The sequence below is a fragment of the Aythya ferina genome (genome assembly GCF_964211825.1).
Source record: "Aythya ferina genome assembly, chromosome: Z".
NCBI classification, from domain to species: Eukaryota; Metazoa; Chordata; class Aves; order Anseriformes; family Anatidae; genus Aythya; species Aythya ferina.
The window spans coordinates 48,380,957-48,398,918 of NC_140299.1; the positions used below are offsets into that span (position 1 = coordinate 48,380,957).

Genomic DNA, 17,962 nt, shown 5'->3' on the forward strand with positions numbered 1-17,962 from the left:
ACTCCACTTAGACCACATTCAATACGAATTCCCAAGCTTAAGATTGAATTTACTGAACCATAAGTTAAATCACCATGACGTTATCATCAGCATTAAAAATTAATCTTTCTTTTTTTTTTCCCCACCAGAAATGCTTATGGATCAGATGATCAAGAAAATAGCGCAACCAAATAAAATCTTTTCCCTTTGTGTCAAACAGAATAAAAGAATCCTACAGCCAAGAAACTCTCCAATGAAAACAATATGTATTCTTGTTGAATATCATTTTCAATGCTTTCTGAATTTAATTCCTAACTTAGTACATTTATCCTGCAAGGAGAAGATCCCTTGTACTTCCATCAGTAGATGGCTCAGGTTCATCTAGTTAAATCATCTAGATAATAACCCTCACTGTCATTTTTCCTTAACTCTCCTCACTATAAGGTAGATGCACATCTGATCATGCGCCATCACCAATTTTCCACAGATACATACATCAAGTTTTCTGTCTTACATTTGTTTGAAGATCCCTACATAATTGTACTCCTATTTCTGATTTTTAGCTTGCATGTCTTTTCCCGTTTAATTTATTCAATATTCCAGTCTGGGTATCCCATTTTACTTTTCTTCCTACTTTCTGTATTTTTTCCTGGCATTTTTTCTGGCAGTTCTGCTGCCGCCAGAATAGGAGAAAATCCACAAGAATAGAAAATAAATGACCAAAAGTTACACAGGTATCACATTTGTCTTATGAGGAAAGACTAAGCAAGCTGGGCCTGTTTAGCCTAGAGTAGAGGAGATTGAGTGGGGATCTTATCAACCTCTACAAATACTTCGGGGGACAATGTCAAGAGGACAGGGCCAAACTCTTCTAAGTGGTGGCCAGTGATAGGACAAGTGCTAGATTGAACCACAGGAGGTTCCATCACCACATGAGGAAGAACTTCTTTATGGTTTGGGTGACAGAGCACTGGAATGGGCTGCCATCCTGTGTGACATGCTGGAGGTGACCCTGCTTGACTAGACCATCTCTGGAGGTCCTTTCCAACCTCAATCATTCTGTGATTCTGTGATTTATATTCAAAATAAAGAAAGTGGAGACATGGAATGGGAATGAAAACAGACCTGACTGAGAATGATGAAGAGAAATGAAAAACAATGCACATGGGGAAAACTTTTTCTAAATAACATCTTTTTTCAGAGCTAACTATGATAATTGAGGAACAAGATCTTGGTCTCAAAATTATTAGTTCCATCAAAATTGAGCTCAGCAGCAGTAAGAAAAGAAAATCCAAGTAGTGTTGTATATACCTCGGAAAGGAATAAAGGATAAAACTGAAAATATCATTATGTCGCTGTTGTATAATGATGCTAAGGCATTCTCTAATACATTGAACGTTGCATGTTCAGGTGCTCTCATCTTGAAAAAGGGCACAGAAGAGTTGAAAGAGTTTTAGAGAAGAGCAATGAGGATAATAAAAGTTATAAAACAGCTTCTTCACAGCTACTAGAATTCTGGGGAGACGACAGCTGAGGTGTATGGCAGCAAAGTTTTGAGTCATGAGGTTCTTGGAGTATTCAAACTGTTCTCTCTTTTACCAACCTCTCAGTAAAAGACATAGGGGTATGAGGGAAAAACAGCAAAAGGCAATTTTAGAACAAGTGAAGGGTAACATTTTCTCATATGAGATGTGGTTTGGTTGTGGGCAGAGATCACATGGAGTATAGGTGAGACCAGACAAGTTCATGGAATAAAAATCCATTGAGCACTAACTAATCTACAGAAATCATATGTTGGAGAGGAAACCCTTGAGCTCAAAATGGCTGGAGGTGAGGAAAAGACCCAGAAGTACTACTCTACTTGCCAGCCCCCTTCTTACCCTTTTTCTTCAGCATCTCCTTTTTGTTTCCATCAGAGCCATGTCACAGAGCTGAGTAGACCTCTGATCTGCTCCAGAATGGTTGTTCTCATGTTTTTCACTTACACATATTCTCTGATCAGACTTTAAATACATCACAGCTTATTTCTGAACACCCACTTCTTCAATCTACATTTGCTTTGAGTGTCAGGTAGAGAAGACGACCAGTGTTTGCCCTCCTTGTGCACTACTTGAACTGACAAGACTTCAGCATAACCAGAACTCAGCCTGAATGCAGAAAGCCAGTATGGTGATGCATGTTCCAGATTTACCAACTGTCAGGTCCTCAGGAATACCCCTCTTTTCAGGAACCATACTACCAAGTAAAATATAGCTACTGTAAATAGTACCTCTTTTATACTGCTTACTTACACAGAAAAAATGTCTTAGGTTTTCAGGGCAGGAGAGGAAGCTATTTCAATGTAAGGAAAATACAAACATCAAAACACAAATCATATTTAAAGTCAATATTCAATACTTCTGATGTACAAAATACAAGTTAATATTACTCGATCTTTGTGACATACTACAGCAAACTGCAGAAGAAGAAACAACAACAACAAAACAACAATATATTAAACAGTTTTCCAACTGAATAGAAATAGTTTTCCCTTTGCATGTGAACTCCCTTCTCCTGACAAATATGAGAAAGATTCGCTAAGCTACAAGGTTTCTAGGGCAGGTAGATTCACTATTTCATTTTAGGCACTGATGACCAACACAACACACAAGAAATCATCCTGCACTACTGAGACAGGAATGCTCACACGCTTGAAAAACTAAATTGCCTGGTAAACCACACCATCTCCATACACCGAGTCCATACACCGTTCATAACAGAATTAATTTTTTTCTTCTGAAATGGTTATGAGTTTACACATCATTCATTACTTGAGAGGTAATTGCAATAAACAGATTTAAAAATGTTTATGGCTATAAACAGACATCAAAACAATACATTAATCTTCATCAAAAAGCCAGTCCCAAGCAGGCAGTTATTATAATTAATACCAGGGACAAACCAGAACCTCAGCTTCAAACAGGAAGAGAATAACAAAGTCAGGTATTTTCAGCCAGAGTGGGCCTGATTAATTTAGAGCAGTTAAGAGCTGGCTGATGCAATGTCATGCAACATTTATAACTGTCTTTCAGTTCTTGTATAGAACAGTTGAGAACTTAAAGGGCTGGAAATTGCACAAATAGTTCTTATTACTTATTAAAAAGAGTGAAAAGGGGTGCCAGAGAATTAGAGACCCATCAGCTTAACATCAGTTCCTGGAAAAATAATGGAACAAAGAGATTATTTTTAAGCATTTCCAGTACAGCAGAGATGAGTAATAACCAACATAGAAGCCAACACTGAATTGGCTTACACAGATTAGAATTGAACATTAGTCAACAATCTTAAGTTACTGCAAACAAGGCAAATATCACACCAGAACATGTAAACAGTGGTAATCCCTCCAGTCTACTCAACACTAGTATACCCCTGGAGTCTTTTCTCCAGTTTTGTGTATCATCTTTCAAAAAAGGATCTGGGACAAACTGAAATACTACAATTAGTGCCACAGGGTTGGTCTAAAAATATGACCAACAAAAAGAAACAACAAATGACAAAGCCTGCTTAGTCTGAAGAAGATTAGACGCGGACTGCGACCTCACATTCTTCACCTGCACAGGTCTCCACAAATGACATTTTCCAAGGTGGGAGATTAGAAAAGCACCTATTGCACATGATACTGCACAGATACAGTTAATTCTTCTTTTCCTCGGGGTGAAACAGGACCTCTTAAAATCTCTTCTAGACTCATGATTCTATGAGGAAAATGACCATCCTTCTACCATTGTATGTTAAATCCCAAAGCTTACAAACAAATCCTTCAACACTAACAACTGCACATACCTACAGCTAGGGCAACTGCTGATTTTTGTTCAGCCATTCCTTCTGCTCATCAATAGCCCTGTTCCTGTAGCTGAAACTATTTTCAGATTCAAATGTCAATATGCACCCTTTGCTTCCCACAACTGTAACCTTTGACTCAGGTTCCAACTTTCTTTCAATAACATAAAACTCTCAAACTCTCTTTCTGCAGCCTAATACCCTCTAATATTCTGTTCTTTTCTTCATAAAACTTTGTTGACCTTCTGTCAATTACTAACCTCTGGAGCTCACAAACAAAGGGCCCACTGTACCCTTTGATTCAGCTGCCAATCTGATTACTTTGGCTGGGGGAGGCAGGCTGCTTAGGTTGCTGAATCAGGGCCTTTCATTGAAATTTCTCTTTTCCAACATCTGCAGCCCCTGGCAACCAATTGCAGAGTGGGCTTGGCAGACCTGTAAAGGGTGGTGAATAGTCTACAAAAGACACAGTTTGTAGCATAAAATCAGTGCACCCCTTTCATAGTTATGGCAGATTAGAACCACCACAGCACATGTTACTTAACTGCTGCAATTTCACATAAAAATAGCTAAAGGTGGGGGAAATAACCTGCAGTTTTTGTTGCAGTTGCTCTACTCAGATGACTGTGAAGTCTGAATAACAAACATTTCTTAACTTGCTATCAGCTTTCAAAGCAAACTTTTTGCCAGATAATATGGTAAACACTTAATTTAAATGTATTTTTGATACCATCCATAAGTACTTTAAAATTACTTGCAGTTAAATTCATAGTAATAAAAAGCTTTCACTATAATACTATTGGAAATGGAGTAAGCTTTTGTATGCCTGCTCTAACAACAGAGTCATCAAAATAACATCAAACAAGTATATTTAAAGTAACGCCAACACCAGCCTGCAAGTAACAGAACCTTCAGAAAGCTGGAAGAAAATGCAGACAAGAAACCCTTTACAGGAGCCAGGACTGATTTATACAGAATAAATCCCCACAATTTATAAGCATTCCTTGTTGAAGCAAATCTCTTGTTTCATAAGTATGAATTTTCTTCTCTTTAGATTTTTTTCTATTTTACCTAAGAGCTATAATGAAATAGTTTAATGTCAGGAAAAAAATGCTCTATTGCAAAATGTGGGAACTACACAAGGGAACAAAGGCAAATCTGAGGCAACGAAAAGAGCTTCATTATTTGTTTAGGACAGAAAATTTTGCATTAATTTAAAGTAAAATTCCAAACACAAATATTAAATCACCTTCATTCTGCACAGGGACACCTCATTTATCAAACACATCTTAACAGGTCTTTAAAATCCTATAGCTTGATATTCTTTTGTCAGTTAAATGCATAAAGAGAGAATCTACATATTGCATTCATCTCTGATATAGCGAATATTTGCATTCACAGACTGATGATACAGACAAGATACAGCAGTGGACAGTTTTAGAAAACTAGTAGACAAGTGCATGATGAAAAACCTGCTTTGCAAATTTCACAATGGTTCTGCAAAACTTCCTCATTTAATAAACCAATCTCTATTAACCTGCCATCAAATCATCTTAAAACACAATAAAACACCATGATGAGCTGCCCATTAGCATAAAACTCAGAGAATGAAATACTCTTAATTTCCACACATAGTTGCAATGATCTTCCAAAACAGAAATATAGATATGTATATATATATATATAAGATGCAGTTTATCTTCCCAGTCATCAACCAGCCACCTCACCTACTACTATGAAGTCAGTATGAAAAGAACAAAATCAGATAAGCCATTTAAAATAATATTACTAGGGGTTTAAACACAGACTTCAGAGAATACTTTGATTTATTTTAATGCCTGTTAATGTATATTTTAGATTTAATCACAGCTGCATTTTCAATTGAACTGTCAATCTCTTATTACACAACCCTCATTTTTTAGTTTAGCTGTTAAATAACTTTGATTCTTCCTCCTAGACCTCATATTTTCTACTTAAAATGAAAATTCAGAAATGTTAGTGAGATATACTGGAGATAAAGATTTATTGAGATTTCATTCACATCAGAACCCTCATTAACAGCTGCTGCAGCATTACAGTAAAACAAACAGAAGCCATGGAAGAGAAGATACTTGTTTTAAGTCACCATGTTCAGCATGCAACAAAGTTCCAGAGATAATAAACTTTGGAGTAAAAATTATTCTACTGATTTACAGCCAAAATAGTTTTAAATAAAGATAAGACAAAATTCATCTACTCTTCTTTTATAATACAGACTGGGGATCATTATGGGATCTCAGCCTGCACCAAGGAATATTCAGATCCCATTTTCAATTCTTAATACTTTTTGCAAAGTCCTGGCCAAGTCACCTTAGGCAAGAATACTAAAAGTATTTGATGCCAAAAGATGGAGACAGATGTCTACCAGGATTTTCAAAAGTATGTGGGCACCCAGATCTCACGTCTGCAGTAAATATCCCTTAAGCTTTTGTACCTCAGTTGCCCAGAGGCTGAGAGGAGTAACGGTTAGTTCCCTGGTGTAGTAACTGGTGCAGCTGTATGAGTTTTTGAATCAGCACAAGAGATGGAGCAGCACAGAATCAAGAAGCTGGGGCGAAGAAAAGGCAAGGCAGAGCTTTTTGATAGCCGTGATGATATACACCACATTCAACTGATCACAGAATTCCAAATTTCAACCATATTTCTGCACCCCATAGCAGAGGTAGTCTAGCCACTACAGAGGACTACATTTGCTCCTTGTGAAGACAGGCAAAAAATAATTTGTTTCTAAGTAATGCTTTAAGATGTAATTATGCCAATAAAACTGTTCTGAAACTTTAACAAATAAGAATGAACTCAATAGTATTTACAACGTAAATGTTTGAGACTTTTTAAACCACAAACTCATTTCAATGTCATTTCTAATTTAGCAACAATGGAATTAAATCCACTAGCTATAACAAGCATAGCTTTTCTGTACAACTATATGTTGAGCAGTTAAAGTCAATATATGAAGGAGCATATAAAACTCTTGAACCATGTAAAAAAGTCATTCTGGGTTTCATAACAAACACTATTTGTTGCTAAAGTACTATGGAAGGAAAAAAAAAAAAAAAAAAAAAAGGCAAGCAACTGGGGATACATTCCAAAGCTCTTCACCACCTCAGCTGTAAAATCACAGTTTAAACACAACCAATAGAGGCTCTGAACACACCTGCAGTAGCTCAAAGAACACCAAGCAACATGATAATTATCCATGGCATTATTACATGATTGATTATTTTACTGCTTCTGGCTGTGAAAACAAAATAGCCTCAACCAAAAGGTTGAAAATAATCATGATTTATGAGTATAACACTCCATCAACTGGGAGAAACAACAATTTTCACAGGGCTCTTTTTTTCTGAAAAATAATTTAGAATCCAAAAATACCAATCCTGTTTGCAGCCTTAGGCTGAAATCTCTAACACTCTAATTCAGAAAAACACTCTTAGTGAGGTAGAATACTTGAAAATGGATTTATTTCTAAGCACACTTTCAAATACATTCCTGTGTTTGAAACAAAACATTAATCTCCCTCAATCTAGGTGGTAATATAAAAACCGAACAGATCAAACAGCATAATAAATATAGTAGAAGCTGCTGTTACGTATCGTAATGGTTATTCTGACTTGGTTGATGACTACAGGCAGTGTAACCACTGTAAGAAAGATTTTTATCCTTACATTATATATATTTTTTTTAATTTTCACTTTATATTTCAAAATCAAAAATTAATTACTAACATTAGTCAGTAATATTTCTGCTATAGGTTTTGCTCAAGAACAGTTGGCATAAGGTTAAATAAACCAGCTTCAATTCTCAGAGAGGACAAACCTTTTAAACACAAAGCATCTTGGTTTCTAATTCAAGCACTTAAAATTCTTAGTTTTCTTCTGAAAGCATTCATATATTGAATTATATGAATAATCCACATATATGAATAATATGTGGAAAAAGGAGCAATTCCTCTCCTCTGGTTCTGCTTCCCCTGGCTGTGGAGCAAGTAAGGAAGCAGCAGAATCACTGTAAAAGTGTCTTGGCCAGACACAGCATCAGTGAGCACTCCAAATACTTGTGATCAAAGATTGTTAGTGGCTTAACAGTATCACGTGTGTGCCCATATGTCACATTTGCATTTATGCAGGATAAGGAGAACAAACACCAGGGATCCCAGGATGTAAAGAAAACTAACACCTTGTCTGTATTTTAACTTCTGAAAAAAATGTAATCTAGTTACTTTACTTAAAGTTTGAAACGTACTTTATTGAGTTTTTCTAGGTTTTTCCAAGTTTTCACAGAATTGAATTATTTACTTTAATAATAATAATAATAATAATAATGTATAAATACTATTTATATTTCTTCATTTGACAAGCAATATCTAAAACAATGTTTTGTTAACATTATGCTTATCGAGTCTAGACAGGAAAAGTCTTTTTCTTCCTACTGCAGAATCTATTTGATCCCTTGGATTACAACTGAATGCATACAGTGAAGTCATAATGGTTTTCTGCTCTAAAAGAGACTCCCATTTTTCTTCCTCTTGTTGTTTAAGTTGCCTTCACTTCTACAGGAGAAAAAAAAAAAAAGAAAAGCTCAGCTGCATAAATGGTCTTCTTTGATAAATTGCTCTTTGTTATTTGCTTTTAATTAACAGAGCCAAGTAACACTTTTCTGCATGAAGAGATGGGATATTGTTTGCTTATGCTCTTCTCAAAAACAATAATAAGAAAAGAGTAGCGCCCTGAGGTGGAAAACAGAATGAACAGAGTACTTCCAGATGTACATACTTGCAGTTACCAGTGGGTGGACAGCACACGAATCAAGTGAGAACCTAGTCACAGTCCCCCAGATTCAAGCCAACAAAGCCACTTCCAAACAGCATGATAATGCCTTGGAGCTCCCTTCTGCCGTGCCTGCCTACACACACTGAGCAAAGAGCAGCTTCTCTAACCCAGCAGTGCAGAGAGCCTGGGCATGCACTCACTAGCAGGCACTTCAAAGCACTTGGCAGTTTCCACCTAACTGCCACATTTTTCCCCAAGCCAAGCAGGGATTTCCTGAGGTCCCACTATCATTCCTCATTACACAGTTAATGATTGCAACTGATGCTAATCACAAGATCAACATTAATCATTTTATTATGATTCCATTTCAGCAGCAGCATACAAGGCTGCCACACTGCCATTTTAATGAGTCCTGAAAGGAACAATTGCATAAAGTGCAATGGGTTTTAAAAGCTGTACCTTCCCACTGAGGAGCTCTGACTCTTGAATGTCTAAATTCTCCTTTTACAAACTAAAAATATTTTCTATTTTATTGTTGCTGTGATGGCAGAACTAACACAATTTCTTGTTCATCACATGGGTCAGATTTGCTTCTACATTATCAAAAAAAAAAAAAAAAGCAAACAAAAAAAAAAACAAACTGTGACAATGAAACACATGTTTTCAGGACAAATAAGCTAGAAACACACTCAACCTTATTTTAGACTGCAAGGTTCAGTTATTGCACTGAGCCTTGACCTCAAATTCTTACTTATATGTTGAACAAATCTCATTTGGAAAACACACACACAGACACATTTAAGATTTTATTTCTCTTAGACTCTTATTTTTTAACAAATGCAACAGCAAGCTCATGTCTGTGAATGAACGATCATTTTCATAATAAGGAGTGGAACAACTTGTGTGGAACCAACAATATTTAATGCTGGAAAATTGAATTGTTTCCCTCTTAAGGTGAGAAGTGCATAAAAGTAGGCAGCTACTCCAAGCAACTGCCAAACATGCTGGACATTATCCCTAACACTTCTGAGCCACGATGCAGATGCCTTAGCTTTGGAATTGAAAAAAGACCATATTTTAAGGAAGAAGAATATTCTTCAGAGTATGAATTAAAATTGAAGCATACAAATGTTTATTTTCATGCATTTTATTATATTTCAACATTTCAAAATATACATAGCAGGTACTCTGCACAGATCTGACTGTTACTTTTAGACTTGATTCATTCCCCTGCAACCATCGTTTACTTAATAAAAGTGGACAGCTGTGGTTTTCATTATCCTTAAGCAAATATTTGCACAGGTATTACTTACTTGTATTATACATTACCAAAATCTTGCAAGCAAAAGCCAATCATGCCAATCCAAATGTCTTCATGTATTAACTTTTTGTAACAAACATGAGGAATTGCCAAATAAATTGTTCAAAGCATACAAGCAGTTGACTTCCTTCATGTTAATTATCATCAGCTTTAAAAATGTTTTAGTTCCAAAATATAGAAAAAGTTTGATAGCGGTAATAAGCGAGAGAGCATGCTAGAACCAGACTACATCTGTATATACAACAGTTAAAGCTGCCATTGTAACAGAGCGTAACATTAACAAACAGTGTGAGTTTAGGTACTATTAGGAAATCTAAGACTTCTGTTGTTAATGAAGCTTTAATGGAACTGTCTCGTGTGATGTACATGGAAACAATGTATGCATAGTTGGTACCTACTGCACAATAGAAAAATAGAACATTGATAAGCTTGAAGAGCTACATTCTAATAGCAAACTTTCCTATTTATTATAAACACTGGATTTATCCTAAAATACTGATTGGGTGTATTGGGTTTACACGGTAAGATTTTGACAGCAGGGGGGCTGCAGGAGTAGACTTTGTGAGAGGAGCCCAGCAGCTGGCCCATGTTAGACAAGAGGCTCCAAAAGGGACCTGCCACTCACCAAAGCCGAGCCAGTGAATGACACTGGCTGTTCTGTTGTGACAGCAGATTTAAGAATGGAGAAATCTGCTGTGCAGCAGTGAGAGGAGTGAGAAAATGTGAGAGAAGCAGCCCTGCAGCCCCCAGGTGAGTGCCGCAGGAGGGCAGGAGGTGCTGCAGGCACAGGGCAGCAGTTCCCCTGCGGGCTGTGCAGGGAGAGGCCCCTGGTGGAGCAGGCTGTCCCCCTGCAGCCCATGGGTCCCACATGGAGCAGATCTCCACGCTGCAGCCCCCCCATGGGTGGAGGAGCCCCCGGTGGAGCAGGTGGATGTGGCCTGGAGGAGGCTGCGGCCCATAGAGAGCCCCCGCAGGAGCAGGCCCCGGGCCGGAGCTGCAGCCCATGGAGAGGAGCCCACACAGGAGCAGGGGGTCTGGGGGGAGCTGCCCCCACCCGTGGGGGACCCGTGCTGGAGCAGTTTGCTCCTGGGGGATGGATGGATGGACCCCGTGGGACGGAGCCATGTGGGAGCAGTGCTTGGAGAGCTGCTGCCTGTGGGCAGCCCCTGCAGGCTTAGTTTGGGAAGGACGGCATCCATGGGAGGGACCCCACGGGGAGCAGGGGCAGGGAGGGACCCTGAAGGAGCAGCGGAGACGAAGTGCTATAGACTGACCAGAGCCACCATTCCCTTCCGCTGCTCGGGAGGAGGAGATATGAGAGGGTGGGTGGGGGAGGGGAAGGAGTAATTTACTTCTCACTGCTCTGGTCTGTTAGTAATACACAATAATTTACATTAATCACCCTACACTGAGTTTGTTTTGCCCATGATGGTAACTGGCAAAGGATCTCCCTGTCCTTATCTTAACCCATGAGCCTTTTTTCATCATATTTTCTCCTTCTGGTCCTTTGAGAAGTGGCAGTGAGAGCGGTGTGGTGAAACTTAGTTGTCCATCAGCGTGAAACCAGCATACTGAGTTCAACAGGTATTAAAAAGGAGTAGAATCAAGCCTCTCCATCCTCATGCACACAGACCAACCACTACCTCTGCACCATGAATTTCCCAGGTATGGCTCATATTGAGCCCACCACATAATTAGCAGCTTATGCTGCACTACTGCACAGACGTAATCCAAAGAGCAAACAGCCACAAACTGAGAAGACAGCCACTCAAGGTCAGTATGCACAGATCAGGGGCTCAGTCAAGATCAAAAGGAGCCATGATGTGGAGGAGTGGTAATGGCATGCCTGGTCAAGCAGGGTGGAAGAGGAAAACCCACAATGGTCCAATATAGTTGACAGGCAGAATGAATTCAAAGCCAAGTGCACTTCTCAGACATTCGGTCATTTTGTCGCATACACTAGACAAAGATACTGTGATGCCAACAGTTTTTTTCCCAACAAAACACGTGGAATTCCTGTTACAAAATAAGACCAGTTGTTTGAGTTTAACCTGTCAAAACTCTGCTGAAATAGAAACAGTTATCTGATTGTTATCTGGGTACTCAGTCTCATTTCTAGTTAATAAAGTTTGCATGACAAAAGACTACTGTAAGTATTAGTAGCATGTAGCTATCTTTGCTGACAGTCACAGAGATGCCAGCAATAAAGTGGTCAGAGGTGACTTAGTGTACATAAGACCAAGAAGGTTTAGTATATCTGTCACCAGTTTCAATAAAAGAGGGTAGTTTTTTTGCTACTACTATTAGGCATGAATTTTTCAGCACTTACTTATTTAAAATATTTGTGTTTCCTCCTCACTTTTAGGGTGTATGTGAAAATCTACATCTTTCTATAACAATATTCAACAACAGACTTTTTTTTTTTTTTTTAATCATGACAGAAGTAACAGAAGTACCTGTGTTAGGTAGCTGTTACCGTAGTATTAAAGGTATTGGAGGGTATTTTTTCTGACACCTACTTTGGATGATTTGGGAAAATACTTGGAAAATTCTGTTGAAAGCATCAAGCAATAAATTTACCACGACCTAACTGGGAGCTGTGTGCTGTGGAAATGAAGAAATGCGTCTTTTAAAACACTAGAGTAACTATATGAATGTACTGCACTTTCTATTACTAGATATCAAATTAAGAAAACACTGGGAAAACTCCTCTGGATCCTCCACTAAGTCCATTACTTGCTGCCTCTTAAGTTTTCTTACAAAGCAGCCAACATGAAAGAGACGTGATTTACAGTCCAGCTCTATGAATGTAGATAAGATCTGGTCTAAGATCTATCACAAAACAAAGAACTCTGTATTACTCTTGGAATCACTTCTCAAATATTTAAAACTACTATGACCCAGAAAGCCAACCAGTGGATATATTGCCCTTGATCTTGTCATTCTGTGTTAGTCTGTTTTTCTTTGCTCTGTCTCTGTATTCTGTTTTGTATATATTAATCTGAAATACCTAGCCTCACTTGTTTGATAAAGTAAGCACTGTACAGATAATAGGTTATTAAGTGCTCTGCTCAGTTACCTGACTGTCCATTAGGATCTCCTACTTATGGAAGAGCTAGTATGACTTTTCAGAAGAAACTATCATTATAAAGCCTATTACAATGCCTCCTAGGAAAGTCATGCCTGAAACACAATCTAAGAGTTCTCAGTTTGTTTCTCTATTAAATAAAAAAAAAAATTAAAAAAAAAAAAAAAAAAGATATTATTTGCATTTTCTCCTATGACTCTCTCATACTAGGAAAAAATTGATATTTTATTCTTAAAAAGAAATAATCTCTGTATATATATAAACACAGCTATCTCCAATAAAATGAAAACACAGTAAAACAGATATTGCAGGAAATTTTAGTCATAACACAAAGTAAATGAACTCCACTTTCTCCTTGTTCTTGCCACACCGATGCAACATATACTGGACTTCCTAACAGAGAAGTGATCATAAATTTGAACACACAAACATGATATATCTGTGTAAATACATGTAGAGTAAATGAACAGAAAAAAAAATCATATATATATACATATCCAGGAATCAAAACTGGCTGCACTGCTTATATATACATCTTTCTTTTGCTTTTCTCTTCCACACAAAAAAAATAGCCCCCCCCCCCAAAAAAAAAAAAAAAAAAAAAAAGTTTTCCCTTCAAAACCTGTAAAGAATTCCAAATTTCACAGCTCATGTAAAATTCAAAAAAGTAGTCAGAGTTAAGTATGTAGCACTGCAATTCTTTCATGTTCACAACTGCTAATAAGAGTTTGAGAAAAGAAACAAAAGCAGAATGAGTCCATAATTGGCATAAATGCCCATGGTAAAAGTAAACTAAATAATAATGACAAATAAGGAGACTTTGAGCCAGCTTTGAGAAATACCTATCACTGCCATGGCACAGCAACACAACTTTTAGTGGCCACAGAAGGATTGAATTCCCTTATTGCAATCCGGCTCCACTGCTTTACCAATTACTTTTCATAAGACAAAGGCCACTGCGAACACTCAGTCACTTAGATTGGCAGGACTTTGTGAAACTACTCCACAGAAGAGGCCACATATATACTGCATTGTGTTACTGTAACAGGGCTTTTAAGCAGATTTGAAGTGACCTTGTTGGCTTAAGTCATAAAATGGTAATACTCAATGGGCTAAAAATTTATGGTAAAATTTGACTTGAGCAATTGCCCAGTGCTACTCTAGTTAGCACACAAGGCTTTACCACCTTTTGATTTATTGCATTCTGATTGCTATACTTTTTTTTTTTTTCTTAAGAGATTTAGAATGGTACTATTAATAGAGCTCCAGTACAACTGCAAGCAGGTCAGTAACTAAGTACTTCTACATGCATTTTCCTTTTCAATGCCAGCACATCAACTACAGTTAAGATATTAGCTATGTTAGTATAAGATCCAATTATGTCAGTTTACTACAAAAGTGTGGATAATGAGGTATATTGAGTAAAATCATTACAGGATACAAGGATGATTGAATTTCTGTAGTTTTCTTATATTACAGTGATTAATCATTCAAGAGATTAGGCAGTTATGCTGTAGACAGAATAAAAAATAAGGTGAAATCACTATGTACACTAGTTTCCTCCTCAGAATTTCTAGCAAAGATTAGTGGAAGTATGAACCCAGGTTGGCAAACAGCCACAGGAACAAAGGTTGTAGTTATTATACATCCCACTTCAGTCAATTAGAACATAAAAGAGGCTGACCAAGATTTAGAGAATATCTGCAGACTAAACTGCAATTTAATACTAATAGCAACTGAATTATTCTGTTCATCATTACTTCAATCTTTTTGTGTTATTAAACACTGCAATTTTCTGAGTGTTTCTGATATTTTAGCTAGGGGAAATCTTTTCAAGAGTAAAAGTTGTACATAACAGAACTGACCATTATGACAAGACTTGAGGATAGAAAGAAATATGTTTCTGTTAAAAAATCATTTGTTAATTCTCTGCTATGTGCTGTGCAACAGGCCAACAGAAGCATGCCTTTAAGGTGGAAGAATAAAGTCTTGTGTTAGTTGTACAAGTTAGATGCCCTTTGAACTCCAAAATAACTTTTAAAAAATCATATTCACCTAGAAAATAATGCACTCAAAATAATGTAGGTTTCTTTCAGACTTCAAGATTTTCAAAGATAAGACAACTCTGGAAAAACATTAGTATTTATGGTGTCTCTGGAATACTGTATGCCTTAAATTATTAAAACACAATCATTTAAAAATCCCAAGCATTTGAAAATGTGCTTTTTGATTATTAGATTAGCAGAAATATGTTACTACAGCTAAGAGTGTGTTTAATTCCCCCCCCCCCTTTTTTAAAAAAAACTTTTTCTCACAGGGCGTTGGACTAGCATTAACTAGAGTCCATCCATTCACCTCCAGCTGCAGCTTGTCAAGAAACCTGATTTAGTAATTTTTCTTATTCTTTCACCTCACTTTTTTAGGTCTAGATTTCAATTCAGATAATCAAAGTCAAAAATGACTTACCTCTGGTTTGTACCTGTGATCCCCTAGCTATGGGGGACACAGCTGTGGGGGTTATTAGACATTATTTTTATTATGAATAGAAATATTTAAGAAATTCTGATAGCCAAAGTAATTCCCCTGATTGGCTCCTTAGATGGTTTCATACAAACACACACATTAGGTACAATTTTTGAGTAAAAGGGGGGGGGATTGCATAAACCAGACTGAGCAATACAATAAATGAATATTATTTATATTTTTTTTTTCCAATTTGAGTTGAATGTGTAGTCTGAATCCCAGAGACAAATTAAAAGAAAGTCTGAAGTGATAAAGCCACTGCCCTTTCCTGTATGAGCAGTGGCAGGACAGGCATACTGCAGGCATACCTTTTGGTTGCTGCCTGGAGCTTCAGTTGTCCTAGAAAGCTTGCAGCAAGTTTCCCAAGGACAGAAGTAATGGTGTAATTGTACTAGCCAGCTTTGCCTTTTCCATGGGTATGGTAAGGCTTGATGCTGTTGGGAATCAAGTAGCAGAAGTGGGCATTACCATCACATTACCATTTCTTATGCAAAGGATCCCTGAAGTTGCTACTTAACATCCAAACTATTTTCAAAATCTCTGATACCCTTGGAATTAATAGAGCCACTAATCAACTAATTTTCTTCCTCTCTCAATTTTTTCCAACTTATCTGTTTTTTTCCTAGAAAGCTGCATGCTTAGGTGACAGTCCTTACACCTGCAAAGAGGGATGGACTGCTTATCCAGAGTCTTGGTGTGAGATGCTTAGTGTGAAAAATGTTTCCATTGTATAGCAATAAACGAAGTGAAGGTTCAGCAGTCTAATCAAAATATGTAGCTTTAAATAAAGAGGAAGAAATGAACTCACAGAGATCGTTATTGTATTTCAAAATGAGCAGCTAAGAGCTGCTTTACTTTCCTGCTTTACTTCTGTATCTTCACTCAGTACATAGCACAGTGTCTCGGTAGTTTGGGATTGCTTGCATAGTCATATTCTCAGATTAACTGACAGTAGAGACTTCAGTGTTTCTGTAAATATTCTGGACAAGAGCCATAAAATATGAATGATTCTCTGTTTAAAACTTTCCCTGAACCAAGATGCATTTCACCTTGTTATACTCACAGTCAGTCTTCCCCTTTCTCTTTCCCTCCATCTTTCCCTCTCTCCAAAACTTCCTTGCGCAAAGGAAAGCTCTTAGCTTTCCCCATGTGTTTACTTTAACAATTTGAGCCAAAAGATTTGCACTAACCCTAGTGAAAAGTTTTACATTTTTTCATTTAACGTTAGGTCTTTAAAAGTTACACTCTCACCAAAATTGACCAAATGTCTGAGATGTTGGGTAAGCCATTTTCCGCTGAAGTTACAGGTGCATAGTTACTTGAGGATAGAGGGGAGAACTCAGCTGCTTCCAATTAAGTACTTAATCATGGGGATGTAATCAAAAGTCAAGGGCTCAGATTTGAGGACCTTACATCTCCTCAACTAGTTAAGCCTAAGGAAAAATGAACTTTTTAGATTATGATCTAGTAAGAACACTTCTGACGCATCTAGCTTTTACTTTTAAACTAACTCTTAAGTCATAACGTGTGAAGAAATAAATTTTAATTAATATTTGAATATCTTCTTATTTTTTTAGTTTTATCTAGGGAAAAGATGTTTGTGACCAGTCTTCTGTAACATAGTTACTCATCACTCATAATGCAGCAGAACACTCTGCTCTGTTTACAGCACTGCATAGCTTAATGTATTTTGTGGATTTTTTCTGCCAGATGTTGCCCTATTCAAAATTTGTACACAGCAAAAGAAACATAACAGTGAAGTCCTGCCTTTTGGCAAAATGACAAAATAGACAGACATTAAATGTCGGCTTTCTAGAGTTTACATCACTCACACCCCTCAGTCTACAAGGACCTACAAATTACAGCTGTCGAAGTTTTTGCATAACCTAAACTTTCAGCTCTAGAGAACCCTTACTTGTCTACATTTATTTATATTCTTGGTAATGGAGTGGTTCATTATTTATACTAGCTGTTTAAACAGTAACAGGGTTGTTTTAGGAATTGTGCATTTATGCAGAGATGGGCTATACATTTTATGTATCTGAAGAAAATCAAGTTTCACCAACCCTACTACGTTGACTTAAATATGTAGAATAATAACAGTAAAATATTCTTCCCTAAAATCTTTTGGAATAATTTTAGCAAGCAAGCAATGTAGATTAGGTTACGTCTCACATCTACTAGTCATGTTGCTTGACTGTTAGGATTTAACTTTGTAAAATCCATAAACAGACTTTGCTACATTTTCAAGTCTCCTTTCATTTTTAAAAATGCGTAACTTTGCTCATGTGTAAACTACAGCTCTGGAGGAATGTGTTATGGAAGAGTTATTACCTACATACTAAACAATCTCCTAATTGAACTTAAACCAAGTCTGGCAGTCTGCAATTCTTCAAAAATAGAAATGGGTGACCCTTTGCAAAT

The 17,962-nt window shown here is 37.2% G+C and overlaps 1 protein-coding gene across 7 annotated transcripts in view; it reads right to left on the reverse strand.

The window, feature by feature from the left end:
* The window catches only part of ROR2 (receptor tyrosine kinase like orphan receptor 2), a 149,424-nt gene that overhangs the window by 46,801 nt on the left and 84,661 nt on the right, over nucleotides 1-17,962 (reverse strand). Inside the window, exon 1 of one of the 7 annotated variants that reach the window (XM_084504406.1) lies at nucleotides 15,847-15,972. The exons of 2 other annotated variants lie outside the window; for them this stretch is intronic. The gene's annotated coding sequence lies outside the window, so the exon portion shown is untranslated. Of the gene's footprint in view, nucleotides 1-6,147; nucleotides 6,192-6,271; nucleotides 6,317-7,653; nucleotides 7,707-8,609; nucleotides 8,724-15,846; nucleotides 15,973-17,962 lie in introns of those variants that run through there. 4 more of the 7 variants (XM_084504409.1, XM_084504408.1, XM_084504405.1 and 1 more) reach the window with 4 other exon arrangements.